We start from the raw sequence: 15,716 nt of genomic DNA on the forward strand, positions 1-15,716 counted from the left end.
TCTATCTTTCTTTCTTTCTAACTAATCTATCTTTCTTTCTTTCTTTCTACTTAATCTATATATCTTTCTTTCTAATTAATCTATCTATCTTTCTTTATAACTAATCTATCTATCTTTCTAACTAATCTATCTATCTTTCTTTCTCTTTCTCTCTTTCTAACTTATCTATCTTTCTTTCTAACTAATCTTTCTTTATTTCTAACTAATCTATCTTTCTTTCTTTCTAACTAATCTTTCTTTCTTTCTAACTAATCTTTCTTTCTTTCTAATTTATCTTTCTTTCTAACTAATCTATCTATCTATCTATCTTTCTTTCTAACTAATCTATCTATCTTTCTTTCTAACTAATCTATCGATCTTTCTAACTAATCTATCGTTCTTTCTAACTAATCTATATATCTTTCTTTCTAACTAATCTTTCTTTCTTTCTAACTAATCTATATTTCTTTCTAACTAATCTATCTTTCTTTCTTTCTAACTAATCCATCTTTCTTTCTAACAAATCCATCTTTCTTTCTAACTAATCTTTCTTTCTTTCTTTCTAACCAATCTTTCTTTCTTTCTTTCTAACTAATCTTTCTTTCTTTCTCACTAATCTATCTTTCTAACGAATCTATCTTTCTCTTTCTAACTAATCTATCTTTCTTTCTTTCTTTCTACTTAATCTATATATCTTTCTTTCTAACTAATCTATCTATCTTTCTTTATAACTAATCTATCTATCTTTATAACTAATCTATCTATCTTTCTTTCTCTTTCTCTCTTTCTAACTTATCTATCTTTCTTTCTAACTAATCTATCGTTCTTTCTAACTAATCTATCTATCTTTCTTTCTAACTAAACTATCTATCTTTCTTTCTAACTAATCTACCTATCTTTCTTTCTAAGTAATCTATCTATCTTTCATTCTAACTAATCTATATTTTTTCTTTCTAACTAATCTCTTTCTTTCTTTCTAACTAATCTCTTTCTTTCTTTCTTTCTACTTAATCTATCTTTCTTTCTAACTAATCTATCTATCTTTCTTTCTAAATAATCTATTTATTTTTCTTTCTCTTTCTTTCTTTCTAACTAATCTATCTTTCTTTCTAACTAATCTATCTTTCTTTCTTTTTCTTTCTTTCTAACTAATCTATCTTTCTTTCTCTTTCTTTCTTTCTAACTTATCTATCTTCCTTTCTTTCTAACTAATCCATCTTTCATTCTAACTAATCCATCTTTCTTTCTAACTAATCCATATTTCTTTCTTTCTAACTAATCTCTCTTTTTTTTAACAAATCCATCTTTCTTTTAACTAATCCTTCTTTCTTTCTAACTAATATATCTATCTTTCTAAATAATATATCTATCTTTCTTTGTTTCTAATTAATCTAACTAATCTATCTTTCTAACTAATCTATCTTTCTTTCTAACTAATCTATCTATCTTTCTTTGTTTCTAACTAATCTATCTTTCTTTCTTACTAATCTATCTTTCTTTCTTTCTTTCTTTCTTTCTTTCTTTCTTTCTTTCTTTCTTTCTAACTAATCTATCTTCCTTTCTTTCTAACTAATCTATCTATCTTTCTTTCTTTCTAACTAATCTATCTATCTTACTTTCTTTCTAACTAATCTTTCTTTCTTTCTAACTAATCCATCTTTCTTTCTAACTAATCCATCTTTCTTTCTAACTAATCCATCTTTCTTTCTAACTAATCCATCTTTCTTTCTAACTATTCTTTCTTTCTTTCTAACTAATCTTTCTTTCTAACTAATCTATCTTTTTTTCTTTCTAACTAATCTATCTTTCTAACAAATCTTTCATTCTTTCCAACTAATCTTTCTTTCTGTCTTTCTTATCTATTTTCCTTTCTTTCTAACTGTCACCATTCAATGTGTTATTAGTTCAGTTTTGTGATCTTGTTCACCCCCGTCTTTTGTAATTTTGGTTCAGTCCTGTTAGTTTTCCCGCTCTGTTTGATTAGTAATTCCCTTCACCTGTGTTCTTTTAATTATCCTATTAGTCCCTGTTCATTTAAGCCTTGTGTTTTCCCTCAGTGTTGGTTGGTCGTTGTCTACGTATGGTTGTGTGTCCTGATTCTGAAGTCCTGGAGTATATTCCCATGTGCCTGTATGTTTTGTTTGAAAGTGGATTTAGTAAATAAATTAACTACATTGCAGTTTCCCGTTTCCTCGTCTTCGGCCTCCTGCACTCAACCTGACAGAACGACCAACCCTAAAGAAAGGAAAAAAGGAAGATGGAGATCTGGAAACAAGCCTTTGTGGGAACCCGCCAAGCTGTGTTCCGTGGGAACTGTGGAGGTCACAGGGGAGGATATGGGTCTAGACTTTTTCAGTATCAACATCTCTGCGTCCAGCCCAATCCTCATCTCATCCGCCCTGTCGAGCAAGAGCCAGAGCCAGTCTTCGAGCAAGAGCCAGAGCCAGTCTTCGAGCAAGAGCCAGAGCCAGTCTTCGAGCAAGAGCCAGAGCCAGTCTTCGAGCAAGAGCCAGAGCCAGTCTTCGAGCAAGAGCCAGAGCCAGTCTTCGAGCAAGAGCCAGAGCCAGTCTTCGAGCAAGAGCCAGAGCCAGTCTTCGAGCAAGAGCCAGAGCCAGTCTTCGAGCAAGAGCCAGAGCCAGTCTTCGAGCAAGAGCCAGTCTTCGAGCAAGAGCCAAGAGCCAGTCTTCGAGCAAGAGCCAGAGCCAGTCTTCGAGCAAGAGCCAGAGCCAGTCTTCGAGCAAGAGCCAGAGCCAGTCTTCGAGCAAGAGCCAGAGCCAGTCTTCGAGCAAGAGCCAGAGCCAGTCTTCGAGCAAGAGCCAGAGCCAGTCTTCGAGCAAGAGCCAGAGCCAGTCTTCGAGCAAGAGCCAGAGCCAGTCTTCGAGCAAGAGCCAGAGCCAGTCTTCGAGCAAGAGCCAGAGCCAGTCTTCGAGCAAGAGCCAGAGCCAGTCTTCGAGCAAGAGCCAGAGCCAGTCTTCGAGCAAGAGCCAGAGCCAGTCTTCGAGCAAGAGCCAGAGCCAGTCTTCGAGCAAGAGCCAGAGCCAGTCTTCGAGCAAGAGCCAGAGCCAGTCTTCGAGCAAGAGCCAGAGCCAGTCTTCGAGCAAGAGCCAGAGCCAGTCTTCGAGCAAGAGCCAGAGCCAGTCTTCGAGCAAGAGCCAGAGCCAGTCTTCGAGCAAGAGCCAGAGCCAGTCTTCGAGCAAGAGCCAGAGCCAGTCTTCGAGCAAGAGCCAGAGCCAGTCTTCGAGCAAGAGCCAGAGCCAGTCTTCGAGCAAGAGCCAGAGCCAGTCTTCGAGCAAGAGCCAGAGCCAGTCTTCGAGCAAGAGCCAGAGCCAGTCTTCGAGCAAGAGCCAGAGCCAGTCTTCGAGCAAGAGCCAGAGCCAGTCTTCGAGCAAGAGCCAGAGCCAGTCTTCGAGCAAGAGCCAGAGCCAGTCTTCGAGCAAGAGCCAGAGCCAGTCTTCGAGCAAGAGCCAGAGCCAGTCTTCGAGCAAGAGCCAGAGCCAGTCTTCGAGCAAGAGCCAGAGCCAGTCTTCGAGCAAGAGCCAGAGCCAGTCTTCGAGCAAGAGCCAGAGCCAGTCTTCGAGCAAGAGCCTGAGCCCGTCGCCTGTTTGCCAGAACCGGAGCCAATCGCCTGCCCGCCAGAGACTGAATACGCCGCACTTGGATCTGCTCATGAGGACACGGTACTGATTGTGGCTGTTCTGTGTGTGTGGGCGGCACGCACATCAGCTCTGGCCCATGAGTCCAGTTCCGAGTCCCATGATGCGCTGGTCCCGTCCAGTTCCGAGTCCCATGATGCGCTGGCCCCGTCCAGTTCCGAGTCCCATGATGCGCTGGCCCCGTCCAGTTCCGAGTCCCATGATGCGCTGGCCCCGTCCAGTTCCGAGTCCCATGATGCGCTGGCCCCGTCCAGTTCCGAGTCCCATGATGCGCTGGCCCCGTCCAGTTCCGAGTCCCATGATGCGCTGGCCCCGTCCAGTTCCGAGTCCCATGATGCGCTGGCCCCGTCCAGTTCCGAGTCCCATGATGCGCTGGCCCCGTCCAGTTCCGAGTCCCATGATGCGCTGGCCCCGTCCAGTTCCGAGTCCCATGATGCGCTGGCCCCGTCCAGTTCCGAGTCCCATGATGCGCTGGCCCCGTCCAGTTCCGAGTCCCATGATGCGCTGGCCCCGTCCAGTTCCGAGTCCCATGATGCGCTGGCCCCGTCCAGTTCCGAGTCCCATGATGCGCTGGCCCCGTCCAGTTCCGAGTCCCATGATGCGCTGGCCCCGTCCAGTTCCGAGTCCCATGATGCGCTGGCCCCGTCCAGTTCCGAGTCCCATGATGCGCTGGCCCCGTCCAGTTCCGAGTCCCATGATGCGCTGGCCCCGTCCAGTTCCGAGTCCCATGATGCGCTGGCCCCGTCCAGTTCCGAGTCCCATGATGCGCTGGCCCCGTCCAGTTCCGAGTCCCATGATGCGCTGGCCCCGTCCAGTTCCGAGTCCCATGATGCGCTGGTCCCGTCCAGTTCCGAGTCCCATGATGCGCTGGTCCCGTCCAGTTCCGAGTCCCATGATGCGCTGGTCCCGTCCAGTTCCGAGCCCGCTGATCCTGCGCCAGAGCCCGCTGACCCTGCGCCAGAGCCCGCTGACCCTGCGCCAGAGCCCGCTGACCCTGCGCCAGAGCCCGCTGACCCTGCGCCAGAGCCCGCTGACCCTGCGCCAGAGCCCGCTGACCATGCCCCAGAGCCCGCTGACCATGCCCCAGAGCCCGCTGACCATGCCCCAGAGCCCGCTGACCCTGCGCCAGAGCCCGCTGACCCTGCGCCAGAGCCCGCTGACCATGCGCCAGAGCCCGCTGACCCTGCGCCAGAGCCCGCTGACCCTGCGCCAGAGCCCGCTGACCCTGCGCCAGAGCCCGCTGACCCTGCGCCAGAGCCCGCTGATCCTGCGCCAGAGCCCGCTGATCCTGCGCCAGAGCCCGCTGATCCTGCGCCAGAGCCCGCTGATCCTGCGCCAGAGCCCGCTGATCCTGCGCCAGAGCCCGCTGATCCTGCGCCAGAGCCCGCTGATCCTGCGCCAGAGCCCGCTGATCCTGCGCCAGAGCCCGCTGATCCTGCGCCAGAGCCCGCTGATCCTGCGCCAGAGCCCGCTGATCCTGCGCCAGAGCCCGCTGATCCTGCGCCAGAGCCCGCTGATCCTGCGCCAGAGCCCGCTGATCCTGCGCCAGAGCCCGCTGATCCTGCGCCAGAGCCCGCTGATCCTGCGCCAGAGCCCGCTGATCCTGCGCCAGAGCCCGCTGATCCTGCGCCAGAGCCCGCTGATCCTGCGCCAGAGCCCGCTGATCCTGCGCCAGAGCCCGCTGATCCTGCGCCAGAGCCCGCTGACCCTGCGCCAGAGCCCGCTGACCCTGCGCCAGAGCCCGCTGACCCTGCCCCAGAGCCCGCTGACCCTGCGCCAGAGCCCGCTGACCCTGCGCCAGAGCCCGCTGACCCTGCGCCAGAGCCCGCTGACCCTGCGCCAGAGCCCGCTGACCCTGCGCCAGAGCCCGCTGATCCTGCGCCAGAGCCCGCTGATCCTGCGCCAGAGCCCGCTGATCCTGCGCCAGAGCCCGCTGATCCTGCGCCAGAGCCCGCTGATCCTGCGCCAGAGCCCGCTGATCCTGCGCCAGAGCCCGCTGATCCTGCGCCAGAGCCCGCTGATCCTGCGCCAGAGCCCGCTGATCCTGCCCAGCCCAAGACCCTCTTTGCTGCCGGATCCCCCCTTTCCTGTCAATTTCCCCATTAAAATTTTGGGGGGGCGCCCACCCGAAGGGCCCTCACCGCCATGGCCACCCGAAGGGCCCTCACCGCCATGGCCACCCGAAGGGCCCTCACCGCCATGGCCACCCGAAGGGCCCTCACCACCATGGCCACCCGAGGGTCCGACAGCTCCGCCCTGGACGCCCGAGGGTCCGACAGCTCCGCCCTGGACGCCCGAGGGTCCCACAGCTCCGCCCTGGACGCCCGAGGGTCCCACAGCTCCGCCCTGGACGCCCGAGGGTCCCACAGCTCCGCCCTGGACGCCCGAGGGTCCCACAGCTCCGCCCTGGACGCCCGAGGGTCCCACAGCTCCGCCCTGGACGCCCGAGGGTCCCACAGCTCCGCCCTGGACGCCCGAGGGTCCCACAGCTCCGCCCTGGACGCCCGAGGGTCCCACAGCTCCGCCCTGGACGCCCGAGGGTCCCACAGCTCCGCCCTGGACGCCCGAGGGTCCCACAGCTCCGCCCTGGACGCCCGAGGGTCCCACAGCTCCGCCCTGGACGCCCGAGGGTCCCACAGCTCCGCCCTGGACGCCCGAGGGTCCCACAGCTCCGCCCTGGACGCCCGAGGGTCCCACAGCTCCGCCCTGGACGCCCGAGGGTCCCACAGCCTGCTCCGCCCGGGCCACGCCCACAGCCTGCTCCGCCCGGGCCACGCCCACAGCCTGCTCCGCCGTGGCCACGCCCACAGCCTGCTCCGCCTTGCCACGCCCACAGCCTACTCCGCCCGGGCCACGCCCACAGCCTGCTCCGCCATGGCCATGTCCACAGCCTGTTCCACCCCGGTTTCCCGAGCTACCAGCTCCGCCCTAGAGGGTACCCGCTCCTGTGCAACCGCGCCCTCGTCAGCCTCCAGGGCTACCACCCTCCCACCCCTTTGGATGTTATACGGCGCGAGGACGCGCCTTCGGGGAGGGGGGAGGTACTGTCACCATTCAATGTGTTATTAGTTCAGTTTTGTGATCTTGTTCACCCCCGTCTTTTGTAATTTTGGTTCAGTCCTGTTAGTTTTCCCGCTCTGTTTGATTAGTAATTCCCTTCACCTGTGTTCTTTTAATTATCCTATTAGTCCCTGTTCATTTAAGCCTTGTGTTTTCCCTCAGTGTTGGTTGGTCGTCGTCTACGTATGGTTGTGTGTCCTGATTCTGAAGTCCTGGAGTATATTCCCATGTGCCTGTATGTTTTGTTTGAAAGTGGATTTAGTAAATAAATTAACTACATTGCAGTTTCCCCGTTTCCTCGTCTTCGGCCTCCTGCACTCAACCTGACACTAACAAACTAATCTTTCTTTCTTTCTTACTAATCTTTCTTTCTAACTAATCTTTCTTTCTTTCTTACTAATCTTTCTTTCTAACTAATCTATCTTTCTTTCTTTCTAACTAATCTTTCTTTCTTTCTAACTAATCTATCTTTCTAACTAATCTTTCTTTCTGTCTTATCTGTTTTCCTTTCTTTCTAACAAACTAATCTTTCTTTCTTTCTTACTAATCTTTCTTTCTTTCTATGTAATCCATCTGTCTTTCTTTCTAACTAATCATATTTCTTTCTTTCTTTCTTTCTTTCTTTCTAACTAATCCATCTTTCTTTCTTTCTTTCTTTCTTACTAATCTTTCTTTCTTTCTTTCTTACTAATCTTTCTTTCTTTCTTTCTTACTAATCCATCTTTCTTTCTTTCTTACTAATCTTTCTTTCTATGTAATCCATCTGTCTTTCTTTCTAACTAATCATCTTTCTTTCTTTCTTTCTAACTAATCCATCTTTCTTTCTTTCTTACTAATCCATCTTTCTTTCTTTCTTACTAATCCATCTTTCTTTCTTTCTTTCTAACAAATCGATCTTTCTTTCTAACTTTTCTTTCTTTCTTTCTTTCTTTCTTTCTTTCTAACAAATCGATCTTTCTTTCTAACTAATCTTTCTTTCTTTCTTTCTAACTAATTTATCTATTTTTCTTTCTTTCTAACTTATCTATCTTTCTTTCTAACTAATTTATCTATTTTTCTTTCTTTCTAACTTATCTATCTTTCTTTCTAACTAATCTATCTTTCTTTCTCACTAATCTATCTTTTTTCTTTCTTACTAATCTATCTTTTTTCTCTCTAAATAATCTTTCTAACTAATCTATCTTTCTTAACTACTCTATCTTTCTTTCTTTCTTACTGATCTTTCTTTCAAATCAATCTTTCTGTCTTTCTAACTAATCTTTCTTTCTATCTATCTTTCTTTCCAACTAATCTTTCTTTCTATCTATCTTTCTTTCCAACTAATCTTTCTTTCTATCTATCTTTCTTTCTAACTAATCTTTCTTTCTAACAAATCTTTCTTTCTAACTAATCTTTCTTTCTATCTATCTTTCTAACTAATCTTAATTTCTAATCTATCTTTCTTTCTTTCTAACTAATCTTTCTTTCTAAATCTCTTTCATTGAAAATAATCTTTCTATCTATTATTTATCTATCTTTCTACCTAATCTTTCCTTTCTAACCAATCGTTTTCTTTCTTTCTAACTATTCTTTCTTTGTAACTAATCCATCTATCAAACTTAGAACTACTTTAAACTTCAAACTACTTTAAACTTATTCAAACTCTCTGGTCCGGCTTTCTCAAACAAACTTAAAGTTTGTCTCATCAAACTTTTTTTTCTAGTTATTCTTCTTCTTTTTCTCAACCAAAATTTTCTGACTCTAACTCCTCCTAGAGTTTTAACTCTACAAACTCCAAACTCGGGTCAGACCTTCAGACTGTTTTGACTCGAGTTGCTATATCTTTTCAGACTGATTTGACTTTCAGTTTTCTTAAAAATTAGTATTAAAAACCATAAAAATCCCATTGACTTTCATTGCAACAGTTCAAATTGACCCAAGGCTACGGTGGCCCAGTAGTGTACAATACAAAAACTCAAATCTAAACTCCCTAGATTCAATTAAATAACCATTCTATATGTACTAATGAACTTATCTATCTATCTATCTATCTATCTATCTATCTATCTATCTATCTATCTATCTATCTAATAATCTTTCTTTCTTTCTAACTAATATTTTTTCTTTCTAACTTATCTTTCTTTCTTTCTTTCTAACTAATCTTTCTTTCTTTCTTTCTTTCTTTCTACTTAATCTATCTTTCTTTCTAACTAATCTATCTATCTTTCTTTCTAACTACTCTATCTATTTTTTTTTCTCTTTCTTTCTTTCTAACTAATCTATCTTTCTTTCTAACTAATCCATCTTTCTTTCTTTTAATTAATCTATCTTTCTTTCTCTTTCTTTCTTTCTAACTAATCTATCTTTCTTTCTCTTTCTTTCTTTCTAACTAATCTATCTTTCTTTCTCTTTCTTTCTTTCTAACTAATCCATCTTTCTTTCTAACTAATACATCTTTCTTTCTAACTAATCCATCTTTCTTTCTTTCTAACTAATCTATCTTTCTTTCTTTGTAACTAATCTTTCTCTCTAATCTATCTTTCTTCCAACTAATCTTTCTTTCTTTCTAACTAATCTATCTTTCTTTCTTTCTAACTAATCTTTCTTTCTTTCTAACTAATATATCTTTCTTTCTAACTAATCTTTCTTTCTAACTAATCTGTCTTTCTTTCTTTCTTTCTAACTAATCTTTCTTTCTTTCTAACTAATCTTTCTTTCTTTCTAACTAATCTATCTTTCTTTCTAATCTATCTTTCTTTCTTTCTAACTGATCTTTCTTTCTTTCTAACTAATCTTTCTTTCTAACTAATCTATCTTTCTTTCTTTGTAACTAATCTTTCTTTCTTTCTAACTAATCTATCTTTCTTTCTAACTAATCTTTCTTTCTTTCTAACTAATCTTTCTTTCTTTCTTTCTTATCTATTTTCCTTTCTTTCTAACAAACTAATCTTTCTTTCTTTCTTACTAATCTTTCTTTCTTTCTAAGTAATCCATCTTTCTTTCTTTCTTTCTTTCTTTCTTTCTTTCTAACTAATCATCTTTCTTTCTTTCTTTCTAACTAATCCATCTTTCTTTCTTTCTTTCTTTCTAACAAATCCATCTTTCTTTCTAACTAATCCTTTCTTTCTTTCTTTCTTTCTTTCTTTCTAACCAATCTTTCTTTCTTTCTAACTAATCTATCTATCAATCTTTCTTTCTTTCTTTCTTTCTAACTAATCTATCTATTTTTCTTTCTTTCTAACTTATCTATCTTTCTTTCTAACTAATCTATCTTTCATTCTCACTAATCTATCTTTTTTCTTTCTAACTAATCTATCTTTTTTCTTTCTAAATAATCTTTCTAACTAATCTATCTTTCTTTCTTAACTACTCTATCTTTCTTTCTTTCTTTCTTTCTTTCTTTCAAATCGATCTTTCTGTCTTTCTAACTAATGTTTCTTTCTATCTATCTTTCTTTCTAACCAATCTTTCTTTCTTTCTAAATAATCTATCTATCAATCTTTCTTTCTTTCTTTCTTTCTAACTAATCTATCTATTTTTCTTTCTTTCTAACTTATCTATCTTTCTTTCTAACTAATCTATCTTTCATTCTCACTAATCTATCTTTTTTCTTTCTAACTAATCTATCTTTTTTCTTTCTAAATAATCTTTCTAACTAATCTATCTTTCTTTCTTAACTACTCTATCTTTCTTTCTTTCTTTCTTTCTTTCTTTCAAATCGATCTTTCTGTCTTTCTAACTAATCTTTCTTTCTATCTATCTTTCTTTCTAACTAATCTTTCTTTCTATCTATCTTTCTAACAAATCTTTCTTTCTAACTAATCTTTCTTTCTATATATCTTTCTAACTAATCTTAATTTCTAATCTATCTTTCTTTCTAACTAATCTTTCTTTCTTTCTAACTAATCTCTTTCATTGAAACTAATCTTTCTATCTATCTATTATTTATCTATCTTTCTACCTAATCTTTCCTTTCTAACCAATCGTTTTCTTTCTTTCTAACTATTCTTTCTTTCTAACTAATCCATCTATCAAACTTAGAACTACTTTAAACTTCAAACTACTTTAAACTTATTCAAACTCTCTGGTCCGGCTTTCTCAAGCCAACTTAAAGTTTTTCTCATCAAACTTTTTTTTCTAGTTATTATTCTTTTTTTTTTTTCTCAACCAAAATTTTCTGACTCTAACTCCTCCTAGAGTTTTAACTCTACAAACTCCAAACTCGGGTCAGACCTTCAGACTGTTTTGACTCGAGTTGCTATATCTTTTCAGACTGATTTGACTTTCAGTTTTCTTAAAAATTAGTATTAAAAACCATAAAATTCCCATTGACTTTCATTGCAACAGTTCAAATTGAGCCAAGGCTACGGTGGCCCAGTAGTGTACAACACAAAAACTCAAATCTAAACTCCCTAGATTCAATTAAACAACCATTCTATATGTACTAATGAACTTATCTATCTATCTATCTATCTATCTATCTATCTATCTATCTATCTATCTATCTATCTATCTATCTATCTATCTATCTTTCTTTCTTTCTAACTAATCTTTTTTTCTTTCTAACTAATTTTTCGGTAACACTTTACGGTAAGGGTACATGAATTATCATGAATTCATGTATAAATTCATGCATGAATTCTGCATTCATTCATGCATTAATATCTCATGAATCATCAGGAACTAACATGAGTTCAACGTTTTTCATTCATGATTTCATGGATGAACAACACCTTAATTAAAACATTAACTAAGATGAGCACATTCATGAATTATGATTTACTACGCATGATCATTATGTTTTCTTTGTTCTTTGGCTAGGTCAGTGACCTAGTCACCACTTTAGTTGAAGGGCCACACACATGATGAAGTCATTGGTAGATAATGCTTAGTTAATGATGACTACTGTATTGGACAGACCCCAAAATAGACCAATCACAAATCATAGCACACAAATTCTGTTGACATTCAAATACAGTAGTCATCATTAACTAAGCATTATCTATCAATGACTTCATCATGTGTGTGGCCCCTCAACTAAAGTGGTGACTAGTCCTTTGAAACACTGATGAACAATGTGCTATTAATGGTGGCATAACTGTGAACAAAGAAAACATCATGATCATGCGAAATAAATCATAATTCATGATGATGTGCTCATCTTAGTTAATGTTTTAATTAAGGTGTTGTTCATCCATGAAATCATGAATGAAAAACGTTGAACTCGTGTTAGTTCCTGATGATTCATGAAATATTAATGCATGAATGAATGCAGAATTCATGCATGGATTTATATATGAATTCATGATAATTCATGTACCCTTACCGTAAAGTGTTACCAATTTTTGTTGGTGTTGTTCATCCATGAAATCATGAATGAAAAACGTTGAACTCGTGTTAGTTCCTGATGATTCATGAAATATTAATGCATGAATGAATGCAGAATTCATGCATGGATTTATATATGAATTCATGATAATTCATGTACCCTTACCGTAAAGTGTTACCAATTTTTCTTTCTTTCTTTCTTTCTTTCTTTCTTTCTTTCTTTCTTTCTACTTAATCTATCTTTCTTTCTAACTAATCTATCTATCAATCTTTCTTTCTTTCTAACTAACCTATCTATTTTTCTTTCTTTCTAACTTATCTATCTTTCTTTCTAACTAATCTATCTTTCATTCTCACTAATCTATCTTTTTTCTTTCTAACTAATCTATCTTTTTTCTTTCTAAATAATCTTTCTAACTAATCTATCTTTCTTTCTTAACTACTCTATCTTTCTTTCTTTCTTTCTTTCTTTCTTTCTTTCTTTCTTTCTTTCTTTCTTTCTTTCTTTCTTTCTTTCAAATCGATCTTTCTGTCTTTCTAACTAATGTTTCTTTCTATCTATCTTTCTTTCCAACTAATCTTTCTTTCTATCTATCTTTCTTTCTAACTAATCTTTCTTTCTATCTATCTTTCTAACAAATCTTTCTTTCTAACTAATCTTTCTTTCTATCTATCTTTCTAACTAATCTTAATTTCTAATCTATCTTTCTTTCTTTCTAACTAATCTTTCTTTCTTTCTAACTAATCTCTTTCATTGAAACTAATCTTTCTATCTATCTATTATTTATCTATCTTTCTACCTAATCTTTCCTTTCTAACCAATCGTTTTCTTTCTTTCTAACTATTCTTTCTTTCTAACTAATCCATCTATCAAACTTAGAACTACTTTAAACTTCAAACTACTTTAAACTTATTCAAACTCTCTGGTCCGGCTTTCTCAAGCCAACTTAAAGTTTTTCTCATCAAACTTTTTTTTCTAGTTATTATTCTTTTTTTTTTTTCTCAACCAAAATTTTCTGACTCTAACTCCTCCTAGAGTTTTAACTCTACAAACTCCAAACTCGGGTCAGACCTTCAGACTGTTTTGACTCGAGTTGCTATATCTTTTCAGACTGATTTGACTTTCAGTTTTCTTAAAAATTAGTATTAAAAACCATAAAAATCCCATTGACTTTCATTGCAACAGTTCAAATTGAGCCAAGGCTACGGTGGCCCAGTAGTGTACAACACAACAACTCAAATCTAAACTCCCTAGATTCAATTAAACAACCATTCTATATGTACTAATGAACTTATCTATCTATCTATCTATCTATCTATCTATCTATCTATCTATCTATCTATCTATCTATCTAATAATCTTTCTTTCTTTCTAACTAATCTTTTTTTCTTTCTAACTAATTTTTCGGTAACACTTTACGGTAAGGGTACATGAATTATCATGAATTCATGTATAAATTCATGCATGAATTCTGCATTCATTCATGCATTAATATCTCATGAATCATCAGGAACTAACACGAGTTCAACGTTTTTCATTCATGATTTCATGGATGAACAACACCTTAATTAAAACATTAACTAAGATGAGCACATTCATGAATTATGATTTACTACGCATGATCATTATGTTTTCTTTGTTCTTTGGCTAGGTCAGTGACCTAGTCACCACTTTAGTTGAAGGGCCACACACATGATGAAGTCATTGGTAGATAATGCTTAGTTAATGATGACTACTGTATTGGACAGACCCCAAAATAGACCAATCACAAATCATAGCACACAAATTCTGTTGACATTCAAATACAGTAGTCGTCATTAACTAAGCATTATCTATCAATGACTTCATCATGTGTGTGGCCCCTCAACTAAAGTGGTGACTAGTCCTTTGAAACACTGATGAACAATGTGCTATTAATGGTGGCATAACTGTGAACAAAGAAAACATCATGATCATGCGAAATAAATCATAATTCATGATGATGTGCTCATCTTAGTTAATGTTTTAATTAAGGTGTTGTTCATCCATGAAATCATGAATGAAAAACGTTGAACTCGTGTTAGTTCCTGATGATTCATGAAATATTAATGCATGAATGAATGCAGAATTCATGCATGGATTTATATATGAATTCATGATAATTCATGTACCCTTTTCGTAAAGTGTTACCAATTTTTCTTTCTTTCTTTCTTTCTTTCTTTCTTTCTTTCTTTCTTTCTTTCTTTCTTTCTTTCTTTCTTTCTTTCTTTCTACTTAATCTATCTTTCTTTCTAACTAAGCTATATTTCTTTCTCTTTCTTTCTTTCTAACTAATCTTTCTTTCTAACTAATTCATCTTTCTTTCTTTTTTTCTTTCTTTCTAACTTATCCATCTTTCTTTCTAACTTATCTATCTATCTTTCTTTTTAACTAATATTTCTTTTTTCTAAAAAATCCATCTTTCTTTCTAACTAATCTTATTTTTTTCTAACTAATCTTTCTTTCTTTTTAACTAATCTATCTATCTTTCTTTCCAACTAATCTATCTTTCTTTCTTTCTAACTAATCTATCTATCTTTCTAACTAATCCATCTTTCTTTCTTTCTTTCTTTCTTTCTTTCTTTCTTTCTTTCTTTCTTTCTTTCTAAATAATCCATCTTTCTTTCTAACTAATCTATCTATCTTTCTTTCTAACTAATATTTCTTTTTTTCTAACAAATTCATCTTTCTTTCTAACTAATCTTTCTTTCTTTCTAACTAATCTTTATTTCTTTCTAAGTAATCTATCTATCTTTCTTTGTTTCTAACTAATCTATCTATCTTTCTTTCTAAGTAATCTATCTATCTTTCTTTGTTTCTAACTAATCTATCTATCTTTCTTTCTAACTAATATATCTATCTATCTTTCTTTCGAACTAATCTTTCTTTCTTTCTAACCAATCTATCTTTCTTTCTTTCTAACTAATCTATCTTTCTTTCTAATTAATCTATCTTTCTTTCTTTCTAACTATTCTATATTTCTTACTAATCTCTTTCTTTCTTTCTAACTAATCTTTCTTTCTTTCTTTCTTTCTTTCTTTCTTTCTTTCTTTCTTTCTTTCTTTCTTTCTTTCTACTTAATCTATCTATCTTTCTTTCTAACTAATCTATCTATCTTTCTTTCTAACTAATCTATCTTTCTTTCTCTTTCTTTCTTTCTAACTTATCTATCTTCCTTTATTTCTAACTAATCTTTCTTTCTAACTAATCCATCTTTCTTTCTTTCTTTCTTTCTTTCTTTCTTTCTTTCTTTCTTTCTTTCTTTCTTTCTTTCTTTCTTTCTTTCTTTCTATCTTTCTTTCTTTCTTTTAGCTAATTCATCTTTCTTTCTAACTAATCTATCTATCTTTCTTTCTAACTAATCTTTCTTTTTTCTAACAAATCCATCTTTCTTTCTAACTAATCTTTATTTCTTTCTAACTAATCTTTCTTTCTTTTTAACTAATCTATCTATCTTTCTTTTTAACTAATTTATCTTTCTTTCTAACTAATCTTTCTTTCTTTCTTTCTTTCTACTTAATCTATCTTTCTTTCTAACTAATCCATCTTTCTTTCTTTCTTTCTTTCTTCCTTTCTTTCTTTCTTTCTTTCTTTCTACTTAATCTATATTTCTTTCTAACTAAGCTATCTTTCTTTCTCTTTCTTTCTTTCTAACTAATCTTTCTTTCTAACTAATTCATCTTTCTTTCTTTTTTTCT

Source organism: Siphateles boraxobius, unplaced genomic scaffold, assembly GCF_051911475.1.
Source record: "Siphateles boraxobius isolate OS27281-9 unplaced genomic scaffold, OSU_SipBor_1 11, whole genome shotgun sequence".
NCBI classification, from domain to species: domain Eukaryota; kingdom Metazoa; phylum Chordata; class Actinopteri; order Cypriniformes; family Leuciscidae; genus Siphateles; species Siphateles boraxobius.